The sequence below is a fragment of the Lissotriton helveticus genome, chromosome 10 (genome assembly GCF_964261635.1).
Source record: "Lissotriton helveticus chromosome 10, aLisHel1.1, whole genome shotgun sequence".
Lineage (NCBI taxonomy): Eukaryota > Metazoa > Chordata > Amphibia > Caudata > Salamandridae > Lissotriton > Lissotriton helveticus.
The window spans coordinates 233441530-233468759 of NC_136071.1; the positions used below are offsets into that span (position 1 = coordinate 233441530).

The 27230-nt window shown below is 44.1% G+C and overlaps 1 long non-coding RNA gene across 1 annotated transcript; it reads left to right on the forward strand.

The window, feature by feature from the left end:
- Positions 1–1337: 1337 nt before the first annotated feature.
- On the forward strand, positions 1338–26057 carry LOC144785135 (uncharacterized). Its single transcript, XR_013601775.1, has 3 exons — positions 1338–1464; positions 7870–8111; positions 25753–26057. It is a non-coding gene; the product is annotated as an uncharacterized LOC144785135 (long non-coding RNA).
- Positions 26058–27230: the final 1173 nt, after the last annotated feature.

Below are 27230 nucleotides of genomic sequence, written 5' to 3' on the forward strand. Positions count from 1 at the left end.
CTAGCGTGTGTGATTGCCGCATTATTTATTACTAACTTTGACATTGTGCTTTAACTTTGGATAAAAGTTATCATGAATTCTAGCACCAAGAAGCCAATATTGGTAAATGTGTGCTACAAATAATCCCTAACATACACTATGCGTACAGTTTACTTAATCTGGTGCTTTAATCATAGGCTGTTTTAAAGTATTCTGATAAAAATCGAATCCTGCTGAAGACAGCCTTGATTGGTGTTGGATCGAGGACCCGGAAGTCTGCACACTTTCCCTACAGGTGGTGTTTGTTGGCCTGTGGCAGGGTCAGTCACATGTCCTGGATTCCAGGCATTTAATTGAGTCTATCCCAGTTCTGCGCCCCTGTGTTTCTTGTGCCCCACCTGCCACACATCATGTCAGAGAATGGTAATGACGTTAACATTTTGCCCCCCCCCCTGGAAAAATGTCTGCGGACGCCCATAGGTGAGCAGTATCTTGTCCCAGTACCAGGGGTACATGCCGCCTTCTTGTAGCATATCAGACATAGAGGAGCGTGTTCTCTTGTGACACTATCAGGAGTGGATGTCCAGGCTGAAGGTGCCTGGTTTCTTTAGTCACTGTATCACTCCTCCATCTCTTATTTTAAGTCCCTAGTCCTACCCTCATTTATTTATTTATTTTATTTATTTATCTTGTATAGCGCAAACAGCTACCCAACAAAGGGTTTCCCGGCGCTGTGATTCAGTGATGAGTAATCGAATGACTGACTTAGATGTTGTAAAGCCAGGTTTTTAAGGCTTTTCTGAATTTGATGTAATTAGCCTCTGCACATTTCACATTTTCTAAGAATTATTTAGGGGTTCAGAGCACATCTGGTCCAACTGTGCAAATGAATGTGCAAGGACTAATATTTAGCACCAAGGAGGAGCAAGATGGCGGATTGAAGCCGCCAGTCCGGAGCACAGCTGATGGTGGATCTGGCCGCGCAGATATCGCACTAAAAGCCAAAGAGTTTTGAATGGAAACTACCTGCCTTATTTGATCACGTAGTTCAGCAGGATCATTTTCGAGCGTCTTGGAGACTTGTGAGAGGTTTTCTCCGTGGCATAATTTGGAGGCATAACCTGGGAGCTGGAAAAACGGATGTGGCGCCCGTTTAGGAGCCGACTAAGGAGGCTGCTCTACTCTGTGCGGCTGCCTACACTGGGCTCGAGCGGCTGGTCAGCGTTCGGCTGGTCGAGTCTGAAGGTCGTTTCTGGGTTTGTCCCTGCAGCAGCAGTAACATGGGAAATGGCGCCAAAAACCGTACCGAGGAGCACTCGTGCAGGGCGAGCATCCGGTACAAACGGCCCAGCTGAAGTAAAATCCACGATGGCATGGAGCTGGCTGAACCTGCGTGTGAGAAAACCTCAGAGAGCAGCAGAGAAAACGGGACTGGCAGCTGGTTGTTGCACCTGGCACTGTTTGGCAAAGTGACAGAATCCCTTGGTAATAGCACGCGGAGTGTGGGGTGTGTTACAGGGAAACGTTGTGGAGACAAAGTGAGTCTAGGGCCGGTAGCAGATCTATCCTGCAACATTGTAGCCATCACCGAAGGAAATGACAATGAGGCTGCTACTGTTTCTAAAGGGGGTGCTGCAGAGACAGAGGCAGAGGGATTAGCTGATAGCTTGGTTTTAGCTTTAGACTCTGGGATAGGGTGACCAACTGGCATTGGTGCAAATTCAGGACGGTGAGTGTAAAAATTCAGGACAAAGGGTCAAAATTCAGGACACAAATTCAGGACAGGAGGTCAAAATTCAGGACAAAACTTCATGACAATAGGTAAGTTTTACAGACACATCAGAGGTCGCGCAATAGTATATAAGTAAGCCCAGCCATTTCCAAACATATTCAATCATTTGCAAACCTATCCATCATGTATCCTTCCATCTATCATTTCACTCATCCATCCCTTCATCCATCCTTTCACTCATCCATCCATTATCCATCCATCCACCCTTTCACCCTATCCATCTGTACACTTATCCACCCACTCTTCATCCCATTCATCCATTCACTCATCCATCCAGCCATTTACCGTTTCACCAATCCAGCCATCCTTTCACTTACTAATCCTTCCACCCATCCACTCTTTTAGTCATCCATCCATCCTCCCTTTCTCTCTCCATCAACCTTTTCACTCAGCCAACCTTCCTTCCATCCATCCATCCACCCACCCATCCATCCATCTACTCATCCACTCATGAATCGATCCATTGACCCTATCACTCATCCATCTATCATTTCACTCCTTCACACATCTATCCATCCTTTTGTCCATCTACCCTCCCTTTCACTCATTCATCCATCCTTACATCCACCCTTTCACTCATACGTCTATTCAATCACCGTTGCACTTATCAGTCCATCCATCATTTCACTCATCCACCCACCTGCCCACCCATCATCCACCCAACCATCCACCCACCTATCCACTCATCCATCCTTTCACCCACCCACCATCCACCCACCCACTCATCCATCCATCCTTTCACCCACCCACCATTCACCAACCCACTCATCCATCCATCCTTTCACCCACCCACTCATCACCCATCAATCAATCCATCCTTTCACCCACCCACTCCTCATCCATCCAGCCATCCTTTCACCCACCCACCCCCAATCCATCCATTCACCCACCCACTCATCATCCATCCATTCATCCATCCATCCTTCCCCTCATCATCCATCCATCCTTCCCCTCATCATCCATCCATCCATCCTTCCACCCACCCACTCATCATCCATCCATCCATCCTTCCCCTCATCATCCATCCATCCTTTCCCTCATCATCCATCCATCCCCTCACCATCCATCCATCCTTCCCCTCATCATCCATCCATCCTTTCACCCACCCCTCATCATCCATCCATCCATCCTTCCCCTCGTTATCCATCCTTTCACCCACCCCCTCATCATCCATCCATCCATCCATCCTTCCCCTCATCATCCATCCATCCATCCACCCCCTCATCATCCATCCATCCATCTACCCATCCTTCCCCTCACCATCCATCCATCATTTCACCCACCCCTCCATCCATCCATCCAACCTTCCCCTCATCATCCATCCATCCATCCTCCCCCTCATCATCCATCCATCCTCCCCCTCATCATCCATCCATCCATCCACCCCCTCATCATCCATCCATCCATCCATCCTTCCCCTCATCATCCATCCATCCTTTCACCCACCCATCCATCCATCCATCCATCCATCCTTCCCCTCATCATCCATCCATCCTTTCACCCACCCCTCCATCCATCATCCTTCCCCTCATCTTCCATCCATCCATCCATCCTTCCCCTCATCATCCATCCATCCTTTCACCCACCCATCAACTCATCCTTCCCCTCCATCCATCTATCCTTCCCCTCATCCATCTTTCCCCTCATCCATCATCCAGCTACCGTTCCACCCATACATCCAGCTATTTACATTTTCTCTCATCCGTCCTTCCCCTCACTCATCAATCCATCCATCCTCTCTCATTATCCATGTATTCACTCTTTCATTCATCCATTTACCCTTTCACTAATTCATCCAGACATCCACCCATCCATCCTTCCCCTCATCATCCATCCATCCTTCCCCTCATCATCCATCCATCCTTTCCCTCATCCATCCATCCTTCCCCTCATCTATCTTTCCCCTCATCCATCATCCAGCTACCGCTCCACCCTTACATCCAGCTATTTACATTTTCTCTCATCCATCCTTCCCCTCACTCATCAATCCATCCACCCTCTCTCATTATCCATGTATTCACTCTTTCATTCATCCATTTACCCTTTCACTAATTCATCCAGACATCCACCCATCCATCCTATCCATCCATCCATCCTTCCCCTCATCATCCATCCATCCTTTCACCCACCCCTCCATCCATCATCCTTCCCCTCATCTTCCATCCATCCATGCATCCTCCCCCTCTTCATCCATCCATCCATCCCCTCATCATCCATCCATCCTTTCACCCACCCACCCTTCCCCTCCATCCATCCATCCATCCTTCTTTCCCCTCATCCATCTTTCCCCTCATCCATCATCCAGCTACCCTTCCACCCATACATCCAGCTATTTACATTTTCTCTCAACCATCCTTCCCCTCATCATCCATCAATCCTTTCACCCACCCCTCCATCCATCCATCCTCCCCCTCATCATCCATCCACCCATCCACCCTTCCCCTCATCATCCATCCATCCTTCCCCTCATCATCCATCCATCCTTCCCCTCATCCATCCCCTCATCCATCATCCAGCTACCCTTCCAGCCATACATCCAGCTATTTACATTTTCTCTCATCCATCCTTTCCCTCACTCATCAATCCATCCATCCTCTCTCATTATCCATGTATTCACTCTTTCATTCATCCATTTATCCTTTCACTAATTCATCCAGACATCCACCCATCCATCCTTCCCCTCATCATCCATCCATCCATCCACCCCCACATCATCCATCCATCCTTCCCCTCATCATCCATCCATCCTTTCACCCACCCCTCCATCCATCCATCCATCCATCCATCCTTCCCCTCATCTTCCATCCATCCATCCTCCCCCTCATCATCCATCCATCCTTCCCCTCATCATCTATCCATCCTTTCACCCACCCATCCACCCATCCTTCCCCTCCATCCATCTATCCTTCCCCTCCATCCATCCATCCTTCCCCTCATCCATCCATCCTCTCTCATTATCCATGTATTCACTCTTTCATTCATCCATTTACCCTTTCACTAATTCATCCAGACATCCACCCATCCCTTCACTTACTCACTCGCCCACCTTTCCATATTAATTTTGAGCTGAGCCCTTTTGAGAAGAGGCCCATCAGGAACTTCACCCTCGCTGCAGGAGCTGTTCCAGGACTAGGCAGAAGCCACCCAGGGCAGAGACACGATCCACCACAGGGGGGGCAGGAGCCATCACAGACGAGGGGGAGGAGGATAGGAGCCACCAGAGGGGGGGACAGGAGCCATCACAGGCGGGGGGAGGGGGGACAGGAGCCATCACAGGAGGGGGAACAGGATCCACCTGGGTGGGCACAGGGGTGGGCATGCAGCATTCTAGTATCATCTTGGGCTCCTCGCCCCCTCCTGCACAAGACAACGAAGACAGGCTCTCTGTCCAAAATGCCATCCCCCACTGTGAGGTACAGTACTTACAGGAGATACTCTAAGAGAACTGATTGAACTGATTGTCCTCCATACTTTGTTAATCAGTGTGGGTGCGATTTGTGCCTTTTCTTTATTTTATTACATTATAGACTGCATGTTTGAAGAACCAAGGTTTATGTACAATTTAGTGACAGTAATTAATCTCTGTGAAGAGAACCACGTGCTGCCTCCTTCTAATCTGGCGGAGTCTAGGATGTTTGGGGCCTCTCTAAATTGCAGAGAGGTGACGCATTCAGGGCTGTTTGCATCTGAATGGATGTCCCTGCTCCGCTCCTGAACCTGCAGCCCCTCCTCTCAGTCACCTTCGAGCACCTCTTAACAGCTCATCAAGGGCTGGAAGTGTGAGGGGTGCCATTCCGCTGTGCCTTTCCAATGCTGCGGGGTATCTGAGCTTTGATACAGCATCGGAGTCAAGAAGGGAGGTGGGGGCAAGCTGTGCTGGCTTTAGGGTGGGGCGACCGGTGACCGGCTAAAATGACGGACAAATGGCGTCCGTTAAAGAATCCTTCACGGACAACGGACAGACGGCCAAAATTACGGACTCTCCGTGAAATTTACGGACGGTTGGTCACCCTACTCTGGGATCCAGATAACCACTGAAGCATCAGTCACCTTACATACCCTGAAAATACCGGAAAAGGTACGAGAGGAGAAGGCTGGGGGAAGTCCAAATGTTTTTTTAATGAAGAACCTGTCATCGATATCAAACAAGGGCTTGGCCTCTACTATGCCAGTGGCCCCAAATCATGATACGGGTTAGACCCGGGCGTCAAGCTGCCTCTAGCGGTAGATGAGACAACAGAGGAAACAGCTGAGACAGATGCAATAGAGGAGGTAGATACTGACGAAGATTATGTGGATTATGTGGATTCAATGAATCGCACACCTCTGGGTACAGATAAACTTGTCGGCATTAAGAAAGGAAGAGGCAAATCTAAGAACAAGGCAAAAAAAACAATTAGTAAGTCAAAAGCTTCAATGGAAAAGGTCATTGCAGAGGGCAACCCCTTGCGGAGATGGGTACAGGCGAAAGGCGGTGTTAAGTCTATGGCTTTACGACTTTCCGGAAATAGCCCTACTGAAGGAACTTTAATGCCTGACAAGACAGATACATCTGATAAATCTGATAACATTTCCAAATCCAACTCGAGGTTACTGGAGGGGGTTCAATCTGTGACACTGGCTCCTACGTCCTCCTCTACCTCAGCCTCAGCCCCCGCTCCAAATGCAATATCAACTCCAATACTAATACCAACATCTATAGCGACAAAAGTTCTAAGTACATCTCCGGTGCTTACTGCCAAGGCTCTTGATACCGAAATCATTAACCCACCTCTAGTCACTTTACAGTCCAGTACGACTTCGGTGGTGGGCAGTCAAGAGGAACTACTATCATCATTTACTCAGATACTAAGACTGCTAAATGAGCAAAGGCAAGAGGCCCAAGAACATTACCAACAGATGCGAGAAGATAATAGTAAAACACAGTTTTCGATACAGGAGATGGCAAGCAAACTGGGCTGTATATCTCGTGAGGTTGAAGAGTTGGAGCAAAGAGTAGTGGCTACCGAAGAGAAATCAATACATACAGAAGCTATTGTGGATAGGCACGAGGCTCAGATAGCGACTATACAGGCCAAAATCGAGGACATGGAAAATTGGCAACGTCGACAGAATCTCAGACACTTCGGGATTGTAGAAGGGGCCGAAGGAGCCGATCCAAGGGCATATGTGGTACAATTATTTCAGAAGGCATTCCCTGATCTTTCCGACTGGGTTTCACAGATTCAACGGGCCCACAGATTACCGCTGACACAAAGAAACAAGGGGGGCAATACCCTCGGCCATTTTTGATTACTCTAGGAAATTTCCTATTGCGACAGGCTATCTCATTAAAAGCAAGACCTAATACTCCAGTCACAATAGACTCTGTCACTTTTTTTGTGAGATCAGACTTGAGCAAAGCTACAATGGAGAGGCGCCGGAAATTGCGCCAATTCATCGATCCAATAAAAGCTCTCGGCGGGCAAGTCTTTTTGCAGGAACCTGCACGATTAAAAGTCTTCAAGAATACCATACATTTTTTTTTTCTGACGAAAAAAAAGCTGAACAATTGGTAACTAAATGGCAAATCGAAAATAGTCAGTAAAAATGCGAGCTAAGAGACAATCATGTCTTTGTGAACTACTGGAACTGGTTAAAGATATTTGTTGATCCTGATAATTGATTTGTGAAAATACACCTTTTTTTCCTCTTTCCTACTTTTCTTTTTTCTATTTTTTTTTCTCCCTCTTTCGCTATCTAAGACGTGGCAATTACGAAAGTGAAATGTGTATATATATATATATATTTAATTTTTTTCTCTCAAGGGAGAATAACTTGTTTAGCTTAGACGTAGGTTTGACTGATTATGAAATTGAATTGTAAAGAGGAAGGGAGGAGGAGGAAGGGGGGAGGAGAGGGGGAAGGGAGGAAAACAAAAAAGAGGGGGAAAAGGGGAAGAGGGGAAGGAAAAAAAAATGTATTAATAATATTTTTTTTTTTGTTTTTCTTCTTTCTCGATTAGGCAGAGTAACGGATGTGGTTTAGACGCTGGTTTGCCTAATTATGAAATTGAATCGTAAAAAGGGTTTTTTTCTCTTATTTTCTCTTTTTGGCAGAGGAACATGTGTTTCTTAGGCGTAGGCCTGATTCCCATAGCTTGGCCGCACTACAGTTCCCCGCTTCCGAAGAGCGACCTCAGGCGGCAGATCGTTCTCCCACCTCGCCGCCAAGACCTGGAACACCCTCCCCATCCACCTACGGCAGACCCAAGACCTGCTGACCTTCAGAAAACTCCTCAAGACCTGGCTTTTCGAGCAGTAGCAGCATTCCCCACCACAGCGCCTTGTGACCCTCATGGGTGAGTAGTGCGCTTTACAAATGATATGATTGATTGATTGATTGATTCCTTTACAGGTGGACAACGTTTACTTTAAGCAGCTAGATGGGATTCTTAGCGGCTTTATTTGGGGGTATAAAAAAGCTCGCCAAGCAATTGCCTTATTAAAACTTCCATTTAACCAAGGAGGTCTCGATTTTCCAGATTTTAAACTATATTTTTGGTCAACTTTTCTTAGTTGTTTCCGTAGTTTACTAAATCCAATTAATAGTCTTTTTTTTCATACATTTATGCTGGGCAAAGATTCCAATATGTTTTTCTTTCGACTCAACAACCCAAACTACTTTAAGCGGGTTAAATTCAAGACGGCACGTTATACAGTAAATATTTGGCATGCATGTCTTAATTACTGCAAAACATCAATGTATCACTGTAGACTGCCCCTGTGGGGCAACCCAGGTCTTCCGGGAATTTTTCATGACAAAGCCTGTAAAGATCTACATAACCTGGGTATAAAAACTCTGGTGGATCTATACGACCATAATGGTTTTATAATATTTCAAACACTGAAGGCTGTTTACACTCTTACAGAAGGTGCGCGTCTCAAATATTATCAGATGCGTGATTATTTCCGACGTAGGCTAAATCTTACAGTCGTGGCGGACTCTGATATCTAGAACTGCGTATACGCTGAAAAGGATAAATCATTAATCAGTGTTGGATACAAAAGTCTTAATGGCCTTAAAAATTATGACTGTGTGAAATTAGCAGAGAAGTGGAACAAAAAGTTGGATACTGATGTTACAGCAAATACTATCTCTTCAGCTCTTAGTAGTATAAATAGGTCAGTGCAGTCTTCTAGTCTTAGGCTGCAACAGTATAGATTTAATGCCAGCCATGTTATACCCCTGAAAGAATAACTAAATGGTCGTCAAATCATAATAACAACGATCGCACAAAATGCCCAAAATGTAACCATAAGGCTGCAGATCTGAAACATGTTTTTCCTGTGTCCACTACTCACAAATTTCTGGGAAGGAGTTACTAAAGTTTTATCTCAGAAAATTGGTCGACCTGTTACATTTAGAGTTTCAGAAGTATTAGTGGGTGGGTTTAGTCGGAATATACGGCAGACTGATCTAATAACAATTTTAATTGCTTGTGCTAGACTGATAATAGCCCGGGTTTGGATATCGCAGAATCCACCGACAGTCTTGGAATGGTGGAGTTTGGTTAAGGATACATATGATGTGGAACATGCCCTGGCTAAAACAAGGGGGGTACGATCAATGTGGAAACTGGAGGAAATCTGGAGATCGATAATATGAACTCTTCATTTCCTTATATTTTTCTTTCTTGAAACTCTTAATCTTGCCTATATATCTTTATGGAAAAATTCTCACCTTTTTCTTTCTCTTTTCTTTAAATATGATTACATGTATGTAACTGGATTTTTGTTTATTTCTTATGCTGTCAATAAGAACCATAAAAAAAATTATAGCACCAAGACTTCTATTGGTGATAGGAAGCCGTTTGATTATGCCTATGGGTATGTGAAGTCTTGAGGAGTGAGGCAGCTTTGTGCATCTTCTTTACACCCTGTGCCCAGGGATCTTCATGTGCATTTCCTACTTCTGGGACCATAAACTGGTCTTCAGGCACCTTAAACAGGTCATGTTTTCACTTTAGTGTGTTATTTGTACAGTGGAAAAGGAGATTGTAGCTGTTGTAGAGCAGGGGTTGCCAACCTTTATAGCGACGAGAACAACGTCTGTAGTTATATGGCAATATCAACTGCAACAATATTGAACTACACTAATATGGGTTCAAAATATGATTTAAAAAATATTGCCAGCCTAGACTTAAAGAAGAAAAACACAATTAATGTCTACAAAAATATCGCTGCTCCAAATATCTAAAATACCATAATATCGACAACAAAAATATAGTAACACAAAAGGTTGTGATGTCATTAAATGTATTCAACATAACCAAAATATCAATAACAATATTATTGACCACAACAATATCATGTCATTTAAAAAAAATAACATATTATAAATTAAAAACAATAAATAACTACTTTAAAAATCCAGAAATTAACAAAACACAATTTAAAATATATAAATGACTTTATTAACTATATATACTCAAAATAAAATAACAATTATCTTATCATTAATATCTACTCACAATAAAACTTAAATAAATATACATTGTAAACACATTTAATATAAAAAATATATGTTATGTTATATGTTATGCTATAGGATTTATAGAGCACCTGGCTGACCCAACAATGGGGATTCCCATTGCTAGGCCTATAAAACACACAGCTGCAAATCCCAACACCCCAAGGATTGGGTGAAGGAGCTATATCTTGCGAGATTCTCTGAAAAGTAGATGATTTGGGGTGTTTCTGATGGAGAGTGGAAGTGCATTCCAGAGAGAAGGGGCCAGGGCACGAAATAGCAATTTCCACTCAGACTCTCCTGACTTGCGGAACAACGGCCAGGTTGAGGTTGGCGGAATGCAGAGAATGTTCAGGCCGGTAAAATGAAATAAGCTGGCTCATGATTGGGGCCCCCTGAGAGTAAAGAATCTTATGGGCGATGCAGAGTCTTAAATTGAATACACTTGTTCACAAGGAGTTAGTGTAACCTGTGCAGGAGACCAGAGGAAGGACAGAACTTAGGAGGGGAGAAGAGCAGCCTAGTAGCTGCATTTTGGGCTAGCTGGAATCTTTTCATAACAGATTTATTGGCTCCTAAGTATAAAATGTAACAGTCGCCCAGACCCGGGCCAGACTGGCCATAGCAGGCACCGGACATTTCCCCGGTGGGCTGCCAGGGTGGGGGCTGGTTTTGGGCCCCTAGGGGGCCGTTTTCTAACAGGGCGGCTTCTGCAGCAAAGCTGCAATATCAGCCTCTGTAACAAAATCGGCCGAAACCGGCCCTGGCTCGGCTGCACCCACAACCCCCTAGGGGGCCTGCTGAGCAATTTGCCAGGGCCGGTTTCCACTCCAGCCCTGGTCCAGGCGTGACAAGATGGTCGCCTGAATGATGGTTTGACGAGTAGGAGGGTCAAGGCACGGCTGACACAGGTAAGAGTGGTGGGGCGGGGCAGGGTGGGGGGAAGTGGACAGGCGATGGCATAGGTAAAATTACAGAAAACAATGAATAAACCCACTTATCTTGTGTTCGCCGCATCGTCGAGTCAGCGATGCGGCTAGTGCAAGGTAAGTGTTTTTTTTTTAATTTAACTTTATCTAACTCATCTACTGTAGACTTACTTCCCCCCCCCCATGCCCTAGGAGGGTCAAAGAGGCCCAGGATCGGGTAAAGGCTTCTCAAGATTCCAAAACAGGTGCCAAAAACCGAAGTCGGTTGGACCAGGAAGGCCAACTTGTTATCCATCCACACTCCTATGTTTTTGATGGAGGACTTGGGTTTGGGGGAGGCACAAGCGAAGAAGGCACCAGTGGTCATCAAAAGAAAGAGCTTGTTTGCCAAGAAGGAGTATCTCGGTCTTGTTAGCATTGAAGCATAGGCAGTTGTTTGTCATCCACTCTGCCACGGCAAGCATACCATTTTGGGAGTAGCCCATGTCTTGCGTTGGATTGCCCGAGAGTGATAGTAAAAGCTGAGTATCTTCTGCATACGACACCAGCATAAGCCCGAGGATTTCACAACCTGAGCTAGGCTGGATGTATATGTTTAATAATGTTGGGATTAAAAACGAGCCCTGAGGGACGCCGTACTGTAACTCGGGGGGTTGAAAGCTATAAGGGGGAAAAATGACCTGAAAATAGCACTCCGATAGGCAGGAAGCAAGCCAGGAGAGAGTGACACCTCCTAAGCCAATGTCCTGAAAGCACTTGAGCAGACTTTGATGTGACACCGTGTCAAAGGCTGCGCTCAAGTCGAGCAAGATCACAGCTGAGAATCTGCCTTCATCCAAGGCACTGTGAAGATGTTCAGAAACAGCAAGGAGAGCAGATTTTGTGTTGTGTGTAGGCTGGAAGCAATTTCATGATATGTCCAGGATGCGGTTGTCTTTTAGGAATCTAGTTAGAATGCCATTGACATATCACTCTAACTTTTCAAAGCAAGGGTAGGAGGAAGTTGGGCCGGACATTTTTGAGCTTAGAGGCATTTAGAGTCGTTTTTTAATAAGGGGAATGACTTTAGCTTGCTTCCATGGGCCATCATTAAACAACACATACAAAATGAATACACTATTTTGCAAAAAATATTACATATAGTTATATGAAAATGTAAAAACAATACTACATAACTATACATATACATAACATTAAACCATAAACTATAATTAGTGTCCACCAAATAAGGACTATGCTGACAAAAAACTTCTAACACCACACAAACCAGCCAATAATATGTAAGTAAAAAAATCCAAATACTTTTATAATTAAATTACCACTATAAAAAGGGCACAAAACCAGCTTTTCTAAGCAACAGAAACACAAAATGTACATGAAGTGACAATTTGGACAGCCTGTTAGAATTGGAGCTCCTAATAGATGGCCTGATGAAAAAGTTAAATTCTCCCAGTCAAGAGATCTGGGTTAAACCCATCTTCCTTTTGCTCACTAGGCCACCCCAGTTTGCACCTAGCCATATGTAAATCAGTCTTGACCCTGCTCCTCATGGGAACAGTCCAGCCTGAACTGCCAAGCTGGGTCCTTCCTGGACCAGAAACAAGCATACTGGGACCTTTTTCAGAGTATCACCACTCATCAGCCAGGCTGGCCTAAATCAAGTGGCATAGCGAGCAAGGGACCCATGTCTGGGCATACCCATCCCGCTCAGGGCAAAAAATGCTGCAGCAACAAATAATCCATCCCCAGTCAATAGATCTGGGTTGAATCCATCATTCTTTTGCTCACTACGCCCCCCCTAGTTGGACCCATCCATATGCATATGAGTCTTGACCCTGCCCCTAATAGGAACAGTCCAGCTTGAACGGCCAAGCCGGATCCTCCCTGGACCAGATACAAGAATTCTGGGACTGGTTTCGGGGTATCACCCCTCATCAGCCAGGCTAGCTTGAATCCAGTGATACAGCGAGAAGGCAATGCTTGTTTCTGGTCCAGAGAGGACCATGCCCATCAGTTTGGACTGGAATGTCCCCATTAGGAGCAGGCGCAAGACTGGTTTGCATATGGCTGGGTCCAAACTGGGGTAGCATAGTTAACAAAAGAACAATGGATCAAGCTAAGATCTCTTGATTGGGGTGTGTGGTTGAAAAGATTCAGTACTCTGTCCATCAGCTTGTGTTTGCTATGTTCACCCTAAGCGGCCATGTGTATGCCCAGAAGTGGGTTGCTTGCTCGCAGCGCCACTAGATTCAAGCTGGCCTGGTCATAAAGGGGTGATACCCCGAAATGGGCCTCAGAATGCTTTTTTCTGTCCCAGGGAGGGCCTGGCCTGGCAATTCAGGCTGGACTGTTCTGATGAAGAGCAGGGCCAAGACTTATTTGCATATGGCTGGGTCTAAACAGGAATGACATAGTAAGCAAAAGAATGAAGAATTACACTCAGACCTCTTGACTGGGGGTGAGTGGTTAAAAAGTTTCAGCACTCCGCCCACCATCTTGTTTCGTTTGCTAAATTCACCCTAAGTGGCCAGGGGTATGCCAAGATGTGGGACCCTTGCTCGCTGTGCCACTGGATCAAACCTAGCCTGGCTGATGAGGGGTGATACCCTGAAACCGGTCCAGGATACTTGTTACCTGTCAAGGGAGGGCTTGACCTGGCAATTCGGACAGGACTGTTCCCATGAGGTGCAGGGTCAAGACTGATTTGGATATGGCTGTGAACAAACTGTTGTGGCATAGCGAGCAAAAGAATGATGGATTAAACCCAGATCTCTTGACTGGGGGTGAGTGGTTGAGAAGTTTCAGTACTCTGTCTATCATCTTATTGTATTTGCTGTGAGCTAATATAGCCACCCCACAAGAGAATGAGCTTTAAGAAACAAAGGGGCTCATTTACAAGCCCCTTGCTCCACCGGTAGATCACCTTTTCCCATATTAAAAGTGACACACCGGTGGCGCAATGGGCTTGTAAATAAGCCCCAAAGTATTTGTACTGCCCCAACTTATCTTCAAATGTGTGTGCCCTGTTAGTGTCTACGTGTGTTTCCTTAATGAAGGCAACTCTTATCCAAAATCTTCTAAGGCAAGCTGTGACCAAACCCTTCAGGTTAGGGCTGTTTAGACAATATAAAAGACTAAAATACTAGGTAATCATTTTTGATATACCTATTTTAGAGCGACAAAGTAATTAATTGAGAAGGCATTGCTGTGAACCAAGATGTGTAAGCCTTCAGGATTGAGTTAGTATTATTCAGTTGACAGGTATTGCTAATTATCTAGGGCTGACGGAAACCCACTTGAAAACCCTGACCCACTCTGAAATCCCTAACATTTAGTGAATAGATCTCACATACATCCTAGAGTTCAGCAATAACAGTAGAATTCAAAACTTTTTACACTATGATGGGTTCCAGTACTACCCACCATCAACCTCTGATATTGAAACTTAAATTACTTATTTATCTTATTATGAGTAAAATGATTACATCAGGGGATTTACAACCCTTTAGGGCTCGAGTGAGATTACGGAGTTTAATAACTATAGGAGAAAAGCTATGAGCATATATTGGCATATGGATAAGAGGCAAATGTTGAGAAGAAGAGGCAACAAAACGTTACCAAGTAGGGTCAATGACATTAGGGCTAATTGCTGAGCCACATTTATCCAAAGTCTAAGGAATATTGTTGCTAATCATTGTCACTCAGCTGTCCAGTGGCTTCTGTCTCTATATCACCCAAAGAGCAGAGGGCATTTTGAGGATTGTTATTCTGTCTTTTCTAGTTTGGTCTCCTTGGGGCAGATTAAAACACTGTGCATCTATTGTACTACAGCCTAGGTTCAGTCAGGTAAAGCATGGAGTACCTGACAATGAAGATCTCAATGTGTTTTCCACCTCAGTGAAGGCCAGCTGGCCTTACTGGACAGCTAAAGTAAAGTCAGAACTGAGTGAGATGTGGGCTCTTTTACACTTCACTGGACCTGTATCTCTAGTGAGCTTTAGGGCTGCATCACAGTAGTAAGTGAGGAATGATTGGCCTAGAGGTGCTGGAAGAAGGCCTGGACCAAGTGCTTGATGCCCAACTACCACAAAATCTTGACACAGTCCAAATGTCTCAGAACAAAATGTAGGTTCTTCTCATTAATTGATGGCTTATGCAGTGGTGGCCGCCACCTATCTTGGGTGGAAAGGCGGACTGGGGGATGGGGGAGGAGGCTTGGGGTTGGGTAATAATATAAAATTAAAAGAAGAATTATTTGCCGCTCCGCTCCTGCTGATGCTTCCAGCCGCCTCCTTGCTCCTCTCATCCGTCCCGGATGTGGATGGACCCCAGGGCACAGGCTCCCCTCCCAATCCAAATGCTGCTGTCATAGAATGAGAGCAGCACCAGGATTGGTCTGAGCAGCCTCATTTGCCACTCAGACAGTGCCGTGGAGCCTGTGGCTTTTCTCCAACCCAGTGGTGCAACAGAACTGTGTTGGAGAAACATGTGTCCATGTCTGTTTGACAGGCCCAAGACGGCCGGCCAAACAGACAAGCCTACTTATAAGTGTACACTATTCTGCCTCCCTGCCATGCCCGGACCACCCCGCTCCATACCTACTGCACGGCTCAGACAGCAATAAATAAAATGATAATAACATTGTGCTTCTATCATTTTATGTATCATCTTCTGGCTATGGGCATTGGGGCAGGGCTCCTCTGCCATTATGGAGGTTTTCCTCTACATAAGCCCTGGGGGGCTCGCCCCAGGGCTTATGGAGAGTAAAACCTCTGCTGTGAAGTAAGCATATGCAACCTGCCTCCTCATTTCAAAATTTCTGCTTAGCTCAATTTTTTTCCTGCACGTTAAACTGATATCCAAAGTCCACTAATAGCTGCTCTACATGTATTTCAACCACATAGTACCCCAGGAGAGTACTCACTAGTGCTGGAGAAAAAGTTCAGCCAAAGTGAACTTCATTTCAAGAGTAATGATAGCCGTCGAAATCATGACATGATTAACAGCTTAATGCAGATTATTTATAGTTACAAGCTTTCTTACCTGCACCCCAGGTTGGCGATGCTACCTACTGGCTCCCACTGGCAAACATGTGTAGTCTGACATGACTGAGACCCTGGCTCCAAGAGTGTGAGGTGCATGTGCTTGTTTGTGTAGGAGGTTGTGGAGAACATAAAGATCTCCATGTGTACATGTAGGCCCTCAAAGCTGCGTTGCCATATTAGACAACACAGACATGGAGACAACTGTCTACTCTGTTCATCATGAATTTCCCAAAGCATCTCATTCCTTTCACCCATCATTGCTTAGGCCCTTATAGTCAAGTTGTTGAGTGTCAAGGTTGTTTTTGGAATATATTTTTAACATTGTTTAAATCAATGGAACAAAACAACCAAACAATGATTCCGAGTTAAATTTTGAACGAATACAGCACTGCAAGCTAAGGTGCACATAAAACAAACCACATGGGCTGTGTGAGAGACCCTGGAGAGCATTCATCAACACCATTTGCTCCTTTTTAGGTTGAGCCTAGGCAGCACGCATGCGCTGTCTGCAAGACCTTCTGTTTTCAATAACATGATTTTTCTCCCGCCTGCTTCTTACCATAGGTTTACTCCACTGTCGCTCTTCTTTCCTGCCTCCTACTGGTTTTTGCAGCCGAAATAAAATTTCCGTTCAAGGCTGAGGAGCACCAGTCAAGCACAGTTGTCTTACCCTTGCAGTGTTTATCTATTGTTTGGAGGAACTCTTTTTTTACGTTTGTTCTCCCTCTGCCATATCCATATCATGTCCAAGTCGTTTTCCACTTAGCAATGTAATAATTTGCTACACCATAGAAATGTGCATGTTTGGATCCGCTGTGTGAATATGTGTTTTCTTTTGGACATTGCTGTAATATACAGGGCAATAGATGGGCAATGAGAACATGTTATTCTTATTCTCTTTCTGTGAGCCTACATCGCGGAATCTGTTTTGCAGTGAAGGACGATTACTAGGGACAAGTTGGTTAATGCTAGGGAGATTGCTTGGGCATGCTGCATATTTGGATTTAATGTATTTATTGTCTCAATGCATGAGCCTGCATTGCGTGACTTGTCTAACGTAGTATCTTAACCATGCGCATGTGTACTGGTATTCCTATAACCATGCCAAACACAAGTAGTGCTTATGGGTTTGTTTTTTAAACACGTCCCAGAGATACAAACAGTAACTATGGGTTGGGTGTTATCTCCCTATCCAGGGTGTTTTCTCATTTTTTTCACTGTACATTTGTGTGTTGTTGCTATCTCCTTAACCCCTCATCTACATAAATAAAGTGCGGGATATTTTTGTTTTTTGTACACTTGTACATTGTTGGTATATTCTTCGGTCCCCGATTTCAAAAATAAGTATGGGTTAAAAAAACAGTATTCAGTGCTTGTGGTTATGCATGGCTAATAAGTCTCACATTTGTCCCTTTAAAAAACAAAAAATATAAATGAAAGGGTCATACTGACAATCAGTTGTATAACTTTTTCCGATTATGGTGCAGAAACTAGGTGCACATGTTATGTAGAAATGCATTGTAAAACGTATCTTTTAAACATTTCCATCTAGCATAATTATTCTACTCATTTATAAACAAATGGACTGTTGTTTCCTCATTAACATTGTGACTTCAGCAAAGGGTGAGGAAAAACTTTGCTGACGTGTTAATTCACTAGCTATGTCATTTTGAACAAGGGTATTTCGGCCATATTACTTAACCCCTTCCGTGCTTGTGACGGAACCATTCCGTCATGAGTCATGGTTGGGCTGTGCTGATGACCGAATGGTTCTCCCACGACCACGCCCGCGATTGGAATGTCCAGCACAGGGCTGGAATTCCTGCCGCACGCAAGCGGTTAATGCATGGTAAAATGTCAACATTTTTTTCTTTTTTTATTTAACACCCACATACTCACTTCTGGAGCTTAGCTCCTACCTAATTGGCAATTTTTCGACACAAAAAGGGCAAATCTATCCACACAGTTCCACGGCACACAATTCAACTTCACACATTCCAAGCTACACCACATAATTTGACACCAAACCACATAATTCAGCAACACAATTACACAGCACACCACATACATCCTGTCCGCACAACATGCCACAACCTTCAACAGCACACCACATAATTAAAACCCACTACATGCCACTCCTCAAATTACCATTTCACATAATTACACTCCATTACACTCCATCCAACACCACATAATTGAAGTACAATCAATACCACATATTTATTATCCACATAATTCAACTGTGCACCATGCCACATAATTCCACTACACAAATCCACTCCACACCACACAATACCACAACTAGCAATTCCAATCCAACCCACATAAGTCCACTACACATCACATACATACACGCCATAACTCATGGGTAAAAGACATTGCCATTTACAAGGCCAATAGCTCTAATGCACTCAAATACGAGTCCTATTGCATTTCCAATGGTTGTTCATTGTGTTGTTCGACAGCCTCGGGTCAACATTTCCTTTAGCCCCCATATTGGTGGCATCTTCAACATCTAGGTCATAATGAGCTCTAAATTGCTCAAGATTTTCCCAAATTTTTTAGGACATCCTCTACTTTTGGCAACAACTTTCCCTGCCTCCATTCACATATCAATACTTGCCAAGAACTCCAGTTTCATGGGTGATTGCCCGATTAGCTAGCAGTATAACTTTTCGCAATCATAAGCCACTGTGAATAAACAAACAAGCTTACAATAACTATCGTAAAGAAGTTCTGCAGTCATAATTTTTTGGGATGACTTTATATTCTCATATTAAGTGCAGGAAAGTATCAGATTCAGATTTACAATATATGCATGCCACTATTTGGTCAAACCTATTCTATGTTTCCTACTCCTACTGAAGTAATCTCTGTGTAATATCTTCAGTTGGACAGGGCACAACCTTGCTTTTATAGCTATCTTCCTTGGGTTTATCAGTTCTGACAGAGTGTTGCCTATGTCTTTTAGGTGGTGTTGTTCGTTTTCCCAAGCCAATTTTAATTTACCTACCCATTCCAGCATATTATTTGCTAGGGTTTTGTATGTGAATGAGACTGCCCCTCTATTAAATTCTCTTAAGGACGATCACAGGTCCCATAAATGCTGTGCCACCCGAAACAATCTATACCCGACTGATAAGCCCTAAGAAGGGCAAAACCGGTCTTGGGTTGCTTGTGTTTCTCTTCAGAAAGGTCCTGGCATAGCAGTTTGTACTGAACTGCTCCTATTGAAGCATTGTCAAGACTGGTTTGCCTATGGCTGGGTCCAACTGACGCAGCATGTTGTGCAAAATAACAATGGTCTAGGATACGGCGCAAGCAAATACCAGTGGCGGAGATTTATTCAACGATTCCAACCACCACTTTTTTTGTATACTTCTGTTTTCCAATGGTACAGATCATGTTATTAGGGCACAACAGAGTTTTATTTATGTATTTAAGAATTTACACTGCATCAGTTTGTATTCATCTTGTAGTTGTGTTAATGTTTTAGTTCCACCATGTCTATTATGTCTCATCCGTTGAATATTCCAAGTAGGTCCTGTTTACGAAAGCTCCTCAGTCTAGCAGGATTCCCTCTCATAATGGAGTTTTGCTGAATGTCAGTGTTGAACCAAACAACTCAGTGCTTATCTCAGTTGAACAGACAGTTTGGACTGGTCAGCATGTGTAATTGACGAAGCAATACCATTTCAAAGAATGGCAGACTATTGTCTGACATAAATACTGAGTCCTTAATATTGTCTTCAGAAATATTACTACTTTGAAATTAATAGAAAATCTACACCCAGTGTGACAATATTTTTAAGCTAAAATTAGGACACAGTATTTGTTAAATGATATTTCTGTATACAACATTCTGGGCATCCAATGGCACTTGAACAAAAGCAAAGGGCTGAATGTGCATCCCTACCTCCTGGAGTCAGCTCTTTCAGAGGAGAAGACAACAAAAGTTTATGATTGTCTGGAGAATTTTCAGACAGATATAAACATTCCCAAAGGTATTATGAGATGCCTTCTATACTCTTCCAATGAAAGACACAGAATAATCTGGGATGCTACTGGTCATGGGACTGAAGTGCACATGAAGCAAGATGAACTAAACTCAATTGAAACCCACAAGAGTCAAAGACTGCAACTGCTCTTAAGAGGCTGGATGGTCTGACCCCAACTCCTTCTGTTTGTGAACGTGTACTTCAGTACAGAGACCACCTTATTGGAGGTTACTGACACCATCAAGTTGGTGGTGGACCAAGCGAAACAAGCTGCACTGACACTCCTGGATTTATCCACAGCCTTTGATACAGTGTCCCACTCCATCCTCTTGCACCGTCTGGAAAACATAGGTGTGGGTGGATCCACGCTGGCTTAGATTAGTTCTTTTTTGTCTGATGGAAGCCAGTCGGTTTGGATGGCTCAATTTGCTTCTTATCCCAAGCCACTAAAGTTTGGTGTCCCCCAGGGCTCTACCCTAAGTCCAATGCTGTTGGACATATATATGACTCCCTTGGCCTCATTGGAGGAGTCGTTTGTCGTTGAGATTGTATCTTATGTGGGTGACACCCTGTTCCTTCTTACTCTTGACAGGAACACACCCAATGCCTTCAGCAGTTTTAAGACCAGTCTGACTGCCGTTTTTCATTAGATGCAGCTCAGTAACCTACAGTGCAATAGCAATAAAACAGAGATCCTTTTATTTAGCTCCCCCCAGGGATGGTGAATACTGGCCCAGTCATGTCCCGCCCTAGTTAACCCAGGCTACTACAGTGCACAATTTGGGGGTAACGTTTGATAATCATGCTGCCTTTGGCCTCCAGGTGGCGGGTGTGGTGGACTCCTGCTTTGGACTTTTAAAATCTAGAAAGAAATTCCAGTATCTACTTCCACTTGAGACCAAGAAGTTGGTAATACATGCCCTCATCACGTCCTGGCTAGACTATGTCAACTCTCTTTCCTGGGGTCTTCAGGCATACCCAGCTGAAGAGACTTCAGCTGCCACAGTGCTGCTGTATGGCTTTTATTGAAAGCCCTCATTGGTGAACATATTCGCTATCACCTTAAGGAGCTTCACTGGCTGCTGATCAAACAGAGGATACAGTTTAAAGGCCTCATTTTGACCCATTGAGCCTTTCATCAAAGTGGCCTTTTGTTTTTGATCAAAAGGCTCACTCTGTATCATCCTGCTAGACCCCTTTGCTCGCCTGGCACTGAACTTCCTGTGGTTTCACGACTCAAGAGGAAAAGATGGTTGTACTTCTTTCTCCTACCTTGCTGCCATTAGCTTGCAATGCCCTTCCCTCGAACCTATGGTCTATGAAAGATGATCACTGTTTTAAACGCAATCTGAAAACTTAGTTGTTTCACTTAGCATATCAGTAGACTGGTCTTTTCTGTGATGGGTCATTTAGTCTGCTTAGCACCGGACACTCTTTGAGAAGCCATGTGCTCTATAAATCATTAATATTAATGTTATTATTGTTTACTGACTTTGTCAGCCAGGTAAAAGTTCATATTTTGACTTGGCTGAGGTTGGTGCACCCCTAAAGGGGTAAGAATAAGACTAGGGGCATGAAGGCGTACAGTAACCCCAATAGACATGAGGTAGGAAAGTGTCCTGTTGTTTAAATCTGAGGGAAGGAAGGTACACAGGCTGTGGAGCTCAAAACCTACCTGCACTCCTTCAAAGAACTGCTTGACTGAGTTGTTGTTAAGTACTTCTGACTAGAGAGAGTGTCCTCCACAAGACTGAGAGCAAATTGCGGTGCCCAGTGTGACAGTGACATCTACTTTGTAATGTGGATCATCTTTGCCTTGCTCTCTACAAGATTTCTTGTGAGAGAGAGAGAGAGGAACTCCTCCCCTCACCCTGCCCACATTGTCATTTACATAGTGAGAAGAAAAGGGAGCTGAAAAAGTCTGTAGGGCCCGTAGGTAAATATTGGAAGATTTACAGGAGGAGTTTTTTTTCTCTGTGATCACAACTCCATACATTTGTCTAAAGTGTAGCCTACGGCATGGAAGACATCCTGGCCAAGATTTACTTTTAAATCTGCGTTGTGTCACCTTTTTGACACAGCCCCAATGCAAAATATAAATCAGGATTTACTCAGCCATGCAAAGCTCTATTTACATCGCTTTGTAGAAAAAAAATTAAAACAGCGCAGCGTGTAGCGCTGCCTTGCGCTACTTCGCATCAACGAGGGGGTCAATGGGTTAAACAGAGAGCATTCCCGAGCATTCACACATGGATTTTGATGCAAACCCAGATTTACTTAGAGCAGTGCTTTAAATGGACCGGTACTGTGTACCAGCACTGGCAAATTTTCTAGCCCTCAGTGCTGGCACTTTTCTTTAGTCAGGGAGAGTACTGGTACCCTGATTGGTGGCACGGCAGGCTCAGCTTCCGTATCCCCTCCAACACAGGACAGATGCCGCTCTGCTTCTTATATATATATTATGTCAAAATAAGGAGGATACCCTTAAGGAAGAGCCTCTAGGCAAGTAGTAAAGCGCTTTTCTTTAATGGAAAAATAGCAGCACAGGAACGAAAACCTTGCTTTGAATAAATCAAATAGCAACCTCTGCCAAACGCGTTTCAGGTCTCCCCTTCGTCAGTGGCTGATGGTGCTCGATGCTCCAGGCAACATGTGCTGCTACTTGCACTGTTAATGTTATTCAAGTGAAATGTTGCCCAAAGTTCGTATTTAAGCAAATATTAAAATCCAAGTGGGTGAAAGCAAAAGTCTTGCTAAAGCGCTGTTTCCTCAATGTTTCCCATAGGCTCATGGCTCCCGATTAACTGATGACTTCTCACCCGAAGTCACCGCGGGTCCGCTCCAACAGAGGGGCTTCTTCCGCGACTGGGTCAGCCGCTTAAACAATATCAAAACAAGGACACCCTTCAGGAAGAGCCTCCAGGCAAGTAGTAAAGCGAGGGTGCTGCAGCGTTTGAATGAAGTTGAACTGGCGCCTCTACACAGGGGAGAACCAGTTTGAAAAGCTCCGGATCGCAGTCATGAAGCAGGGCAGGTCCCGCCTTGGATACTGCATCATTTATTCATGGACATTAATAAGACTGCGGCGGTGCATCCACTTGGATTTATTAGTAGTACACTACATCACTTACAATGCCATGCAGATGGCCCCGCCCACCTGGGCAGGTTTTGGAACTATTTTCTGTACTCCCAGCAGCGCATGCAGCCGTTTTTTACCGAAATGCCACTGAAGAAAGGTTAACACCTGAAACGCGTCTGGCATGTTATAGATTGAACTTGGCGGCTCCTCGATGGTTCCTGCTGGCAGGCTGTCGGCCAATAAAGCTGAGCTTGAACTTACCTTCGTGTAGCGATTTCTTCAATGGGGTTTCCTGTTTGTTTGGATTGAAAAGCGGCCCTGACTTGGTCACGAAGAAATGCCCACCTCTGAAGCGGGTAAGAGACGGCACCACGAGGGTGCTGCAGCGTTTGAACGAAGTTGAACTGGCGCCTCTACACAGGGGGGAACCAGTTTAAAAAGCTCCGAATTGCAGTCATGAAGCATGGCAGGTCCCGCCTTGGAGACTGCATTATTTTATTCATGGACATTAATAAGACTACGGCGATGCATCCACTTGAATTCATTAGTAGTACGCTACATCACCTACAATGCCATGCGGATGGCCCCGCCCACCTGTGCAGGTGTTGGAACTATTTTGTGTACTCCTAGCAGCGCATGCAGCTGTTTTTTACTGGAATGCCACTGAAGAAAGATTAACACCTGAAACGCGTCTGGCATGTTATAGATTGAACTTGGCTGCTCCTCGCTTGGTTCCTGCTGGCAGGCTGTCGGCCAATAAAGATGAGCTTGAACTTACCTTCGTGTGGCGATTTATTTATATATATATTCACTGAAAAAACCATAGGTTTCAGGGGCGTTATAGTTAGTTAGACATTTCACTCGTACAAAACCATAGAAATTCCCCCATTATAGTTAGTTCAGCTAACTATAACTCGCGCGCCCGCAATGCAGTGCTGATGACATCACATATTGCATCACTTATGACATTGTCAGTGACATCACTCATGACATCACTGATGACATCTCAAATGACATCACTCATGACATTACTGATGACATCATCCAGTGAATGTGGGTTTTTCTGAAAATTAAATATGTTTTATATACGTATATCTCAAGGTCGATGGAAAAATAAATGGGTATATAAGTGTCTAAATGGATGATTTTCTTTTGTAAAATTTATTGTATAACTGACTTATTAAGTGTATCTTAGTGAATACATGGGTTAGTAAGTAATGTTCAAATATGTACATATTTGTATCAGTCTCTCACTTTGTGTATAAGAGGCTGCATGGGTTGGTGAGTAAATACATGAGTGTCTATATGGGTTATTAGTTGTTTTTTTGAGTATCAGTATGAGTGTCTGAGTGTCTGTATGGTTGGGTGGGGGTGTTACTTAGCGCATAGATGCATGAATGAGTGACCCACTGCTTGTATGTTTTGAAGAGAGCATGTGTGCAGGACTGTATAGGTGGATGAGTGTGTGTATGGATGTGTTAGTGAGTGAATGCCTGTCTCAATAGTGTCTTTATGAGTAACTACATATGATTTAAACTAGTATATGTGAGTATTGGTGTATATAAGTGAGTATATGTAAGAGTGAGAGATTGGAAGAGTTCCTGTATAAATTATTATGTGTTTCTATAAGTGATTGCTTAAGAGAGTAAGTATGTGTAAGTTTCTGTAGCAGTAAGTGTGGTGGTGTGTGTATAACTGTTTATGCAATCTAATGGATGTTTGATACTTTGTTTGCATGTGTGACTATGTGTGTGAGTAACTCTATGGATGAGTGTCAGTGTGTAACAGGATGTATAGGTGTATGAGTACATATGATGAGTGAGTACATGTATGAGTGCCTGTATAGGACTGTTGGTGAATGAGTGGATGTGTGTGTAGATCTTGGAATTACTGAATAGGTGTGTTGTAAGTGGTATTGGTATGTCCATTGTTTTGAAAATGTTAGTTTCTATTTTTGAGTGTGTGTAGCAAAGGTAATATTGGGTGTGAGAGGAGGTCTGCCACTCTATCACAATGATGATGTCATCAGTGATGTCATTTGAGATGTCATCCGTGATGTCTTGAGTGATGTCACTGACCATGTCATAAGTGATGTAATATCTGACGTCATCAGCAGTGCATTGCGGGTGCGCGAGTTATAGTTAGCTGAACTAACTATAACGGGGGAATTTCTATGGTTTTGTACGAGTGAAATGTCCAACTAACTATAACGCCCCTGAAACCTATGGTTTTTTCAGTGAATTTCTAAGATTTTTAAATGCTAATTTCTAACTATAACGTGCCTGAAACCTAAGTTTTTTTCAGTGAATTTCAAAGGTTTTTTAAATGCTAATTTCTAACTATAACGTGCCTGAAACCTATGTTTTTTTCAATGAATTTCAAAGGTTTTTTAAATGCTAGTTTCTAACTATGCCTACAGATGTGAAGAAAGAAGAAAAAGAAATGCAGAAAGAAGCAACAGAATTCCACAAAGACGAAGAAAAGTGCAGGAAGAAGAAGAGATGTACAGAAAGAACCAACAGAGGAGCAGAAAGTCCTCCTGTAACCACAACTCTTTATGACGTGTACTGATGGTAATTGAATCTGACTAACCAGGCCTAGAGCAAGTTCTATGCTAAAAAACACTTAGAATACAGTGAAAACACCTACATACACTAGGGAACACTATGCGTTGGGGTGCCCCTGTGATTAGCATGACCTTCTTTGTAAGCCTATAGTACATAATAGGGCAGGGGGGTTAAAACTACAGCTTAAAATGCGCCACGGGGTGCGTTTTGCACACTGGTGAAGCGAGGGGGGGCGCCTGAGGTAACATGTGCAAACACGCCCTGTGGGCGTTTTAATTTGGGGGATAATGTCCCCTTCAATCCTGAGGGTCCCTGGGGTCAAACTAGCCCACTAGGTACCTCTACTAAGCGCCCAGAGCTGGGTTGCAGAGATGTGTAAAAAGGGGCAAGGCCAAGACCATCTCTCTGCAACGCAGCGTAGTGGTGCTTACTGGAAGCACCTGGTGGGCTAGTTAGCCCCCAGAGGCCCTCAGGATTGAAGGGGAATTATTTCCCCATCTTAAAATGCACCACAGGGCGTGTTTGCACACGTCACCTCAGGCCCCATCCCCTCCCTTCTCCACTGAGTAAATGCGCCCTGTGGCCGTATTAATTTGGGAGAATAAGTCCCCTTGAATCCTGAGGGTCCCTGAGGCCCAACTAGCCCACTAGGTACCTCCAGTATGCGCCACGGAGCTGCGTTGCAGAGAGGTGTCAAAAAGGAGCACGGCCTCGACCACCAGAGAGATAGAGAGAGTTTAAGAAATGTGTCCAGAATCAAGGCATTTTGAGCTGGCGCCGGGACTCAAACCTGGTTCTACAGGTCCAGAGTCGGAAGCTCTGGACATAATGCATTCAATGTCCACTTTCCATACTTGATATATCACCAGATTTTGACACGTGATCATTAAGCGTTCGTTATTAGCCTCTCATAGTCATATGCCCCCAACGGTACTGTATTTCATGGTTTGTATCCTATGCCTGTGTGCTTGCTCCCAACTTTCCCGCAGTATGCTCCTCACAATGGAACATCTTGAAATTCTACTTTCTGAACAAAGAATCAAGATTCACCAATATGCAGATTACACAATTGTACATAAACAGTCTCTATAGTGAATGACATCAGCTTTCTCAAACACTACCTCTCAGTTGCCTACCAGAGAATGCAGCTTCTCATAAGTTGATATAACACAAAACTGTACCTTAGTAATAATGGGGCATCGTAATTTCTGTCTAAACTTGGATGGGAAATGAACAAGTCTTATCTTCTAAGTAATGCCATGGTCGCCTCTCCTCTCATGTGCCATCTGTGCCGAGGTGCCGAGTTGCAGGTCTGCCCCGCTCCGAGCCA